Source organism: Oryctolagus cuniculus, chromosome 5, assembly GCF_051225735.1.
Source record: "Oryctolagus cuniculus isolate XC-2025 breed Fujian yellow rabbit chromosome 5, ASM5122573v1, whole genome shotgun sequence".
Classification (NCBI taxonomy): Eukaryota; Metazoa; Chordata; class Mammalia; order Lagomorpha; family Leporidae; genus Oryctolagus; species Oryctolagus cuniculus.
Genome location: NC_142871.1, coordinates 94,862,954 through 94,866,536, shown reverse-complemented (window position 1 = coordinate 94,866,536; position 3,583 = coordinate 94,862,954). Strand labels below are relative to the sequence as shown.

At 43.1% G+C, this 3,583-nt stretch overlaps 1 pseudogene; it reads left to right on the top strand.

The window, feature by feature from the left end:
- The first annotated feature begins 236 nt into the window (after nucleotides 1-236).
- Nucleotides 237-2,825, top strand: LOC149126584 (uncharacterized; annotated as a pseudogene).
- The last annotated feature ends 758 nt before the right edge of the window (nucleotides 2,826-3,583 follow it).

Sequence of the window (3,583 nt, the reverse complement as noted above, 5' to 3'; positions counted from 1 at the left end):
ATGGCCAAAATGCTTCACTGAGACGTGGGAGGGCGCAAATGTTTTAAATGTGGAAAGGAGGGTCATCTAAAAAAGGAGTGCCAGTCCAAGACTTGTACACGCAGAGACACTAGCCAAGAGCCAGGGCTTTGCCCATGGTGTGGTAAGGGAAATCATTGGGCAAACGAGTGTTACTCAGAACAGGATAAGACAGGCAATCCTCTCTCAGTGCCCACAAAACAGTGGGCGAGAGGACAATGGGAACAGCGCCCAAAAAATGGACAGAGGGCCCCTGCACTCAGGAGCCCAAAATCTCAGTGGGTGCCAGCATCGCAGGGTCAGGTAACTCAGGGAACCGGGCAACAGCCGAGGGGAAGTCAGGCGTTTATTGCACAGAGCTGCGAGCCACCGACTATTAAGTATTAACACCACAAATGGGAGTCCAAGCGGTAGATGTAAACCCACAAGATCCTCTAAGCGATTTGGAAGGCATAGGAATTACCATAGGAAAAGCTACAAACTCCCTAATGGGTCTATTGGTGGTAATGGAAATTATCCAATTACCCTGTAAAAAACTTAAAAGTGTTGTTGCATTATACTAAAGGAATTGTACAGCTGTTGCCGTCACAGCCAGTTGCTCAGATGATAATTATGATGCCTGTTACTGATCATAGAGGCATTCAAGGCAGAAATTTTGTGGCCCTGTCCATGTCACTTGGAGACCGTCCTATATGGACTCTCACTATCAAGGGAAAAGCAATTCGTGGTCTGCTAGACACAGGCTCAGATGTCAGCATTATCTCTGAGAATGATTGGCCAAAGTCATGGCCCCTGCAAGAGGGTGATAATACTTTGGTGGGATTGGGTGCTACAGTCGCCCCATCCAGGAGTGCCCAAGTGCTGGACTGGCAGAATCAGGAGGGTAATAAAGGCAAGGTACAGCCGTATGTGTGCACAGTTCCCATTACATTATGGGGAAGAGACATATTAGAGAAGTTACAGGTCCACTTAACAAAGGAACCTACAGCTGCCCGTTCCCCGGGGTTGGGGAATGATGAAAAAAATGGGTTCCTTTGGGGATAAATGAACAGGGCATAGTAGATCCTATCACTCCCAAGGGAAATGAAGGAAGACAAGGTCTGGGTTTTTCATAGGGGTCAATGTAAGGCAGCCGCTGCCACCAACTTGGCTGGATGATAAGCCTGTGTGGATACTGCAGTGGCCCCTTATTGAGGAAAAATTGGCTGCTGTACATGAAATAGTTCAACAACAGCTAGAGGCAGGTCACTTTCAACTATCCACCTCCCCTTGGAATACTTCTATTTTTGTTATCAAAAAGAAGTCAGGGAAACATCTTCTACTACATGATTTAAGGGCTATAAATCAACAAACGCAACCCATGTGGGCATTGCAGCCAGGTCTACCAGTACCAACCATGATTCCCAAAAATTGACCTTTGATTGTAATCTACCTTAAGGATTGTTCTTTTAGTATACCGTTACATGAAAAGGATACCCAAAGATACACATTTACTGTGCCTGCCATAAATCATCAAAGTCCAAATAAGAGGTATGAGTGGAGGGTTCTCCCTCAAGGCATGGCCAATAGCCCCACCTTATGCCAATTGTATGTGTCACAAGCAATAGAGCCTGCTTGTCAACGACATGCAGAAGTAAAAATCTTCCATTATATGGATGATCTATTATATGGATGATCAATTGGAAGCAGCATTTACGACATTAAGCTCATGCCTACAGGAGGCAGGATTACAAATAGTGCCAGAAAAGGTTCAAAAGGACACAGTAGTTCAGTATTTAGGACTTAAGCTAATGCCAACAAATGTGGCCCCTTTGGAATTTACCATTGCAACAACAGGACTAAAAACCTTAAATGATTTTCAAAAATTATGTGGAAATTTAAATTGGATATGACCCTATTGTAAGTTGACTACTGAGGAAATGTTTCCATTGTTTAGAATTTTAGAGGGTGATTCACAACTTACATCACCACTAGAGCTGACTCCAGAGGCAGCTGCAGTTTTACAAAAGGTTGAGACAAGTCTTAAGGCTACCCAAATGCAAAGATGTGATTTATCACAGCCTTTAGAAATCTGAGTGTTTGTAGAACAATTGTATCCCTTTGCAGTAATTTGGCAAGGAGGCCCTTTATTATTTGTTTATCCACATTCACATTTACCTTGAGTGCTATACACTCAGGGTTCAGCCGTTGCAGACTTGATACTAACCACAATAAAAAAGACAACGGAGATCTCAGGGAAACATCCTGTATGATGTGTCATATCTTTTTGCAAGGAAGCAGTGGAAGCATGGACAAGAGAGAATTGGGCTTGGGCATATATAACTTTGGTATTACACATAGAAATAGACAATCATTATCCAACTCACCCTTTTGTTTCATTTTGCAGGCACATTCCAATTGTGAAGGTACAAAAGGTGCGCAAGCATCCAATAGAAGGGGCCCTCACAGTGTTTACTGATGGGGCGAAAGGGGGGACTGGGGCCGCGGTAATTGGTGATCAGCGGTATTTTGTGCTAACTGCGTCCCCCTCTCCCCAACATGCAGAGTTAGCCATTATTGCAACTGTATTACAGAAAGAAAAGGGTCCCTTAAATGTGTTATCGGATAGTGCTTATGTGGTTACTGTAGTAAAATTATTGGATAAAGCATGCAGTATTTCCAGATTGTCCACGATATATGCCTATTTAACGGAAATTCAAAAATTGTTAACACAAAGGCACCATCCTATATTTATTGGGCATATAAGAGCACATTCAAACTTACCCGGACCACTTAGCCGGGGCAATACACTAGCTGATCACTACTAGCGCTTTTTGCTTGCCTGTACTGTTATTGATCAAGCCAAAGAGTACCATTCCAAATGGCATGTGAATAGTACCACGTTGAGCATGAAGTGTAACATTCCCCATAGGCGAGCTGAGGATATTATAAAATCTTATGAAAAGTGTGTAGTTTCCCTGGTTCCCAGAATTCCGACAGGCGCCAACCCCCGCGGCCTTAAGCTGTGTCATATTTGGCAGATGGATGTTACTCATATTCCTTCTTTTGGATGGCAAAGTTGTGTTCATGTGACGGTGGACACGTATTCAGGCGTGGTTATGGCCACGGCCTTGAATAAAGAAGGAACACAACAAGTTATCCAACACTGCTTGCAGTCCTTTGCAGCCTGGGGAGTTCCTCAGGTAATCAAAACTGATAATGGACCGGCCTACACGTCAGCTTGCTTTGCTACCTTTCTAAAGGAATTTGGCATTGTACATTTAACTGGCATACCATACAACCCCCAAGGCCAGGCTGTTGTGGGACGTACTCATTTGTATCTCAAAAATTTAATTAATAAACAAAAAGGGGGAATAGGGGAATATGCGGTATCCAATAAAGATGCCTTGGCTTTAGCATTATATACTATAAATTTTTTAAATAAAAAGAAAAATGGCAAAACTCCAGCAGAAATACACACTCAAGTAATGGATAAAGAATCAGTACAATGGATTATGTGGAGAGATTTGCAGGATAATCAGTGGAAAGGCCCGTTCCCTTTATTAAGAAGGGTATGAGGAGCTGT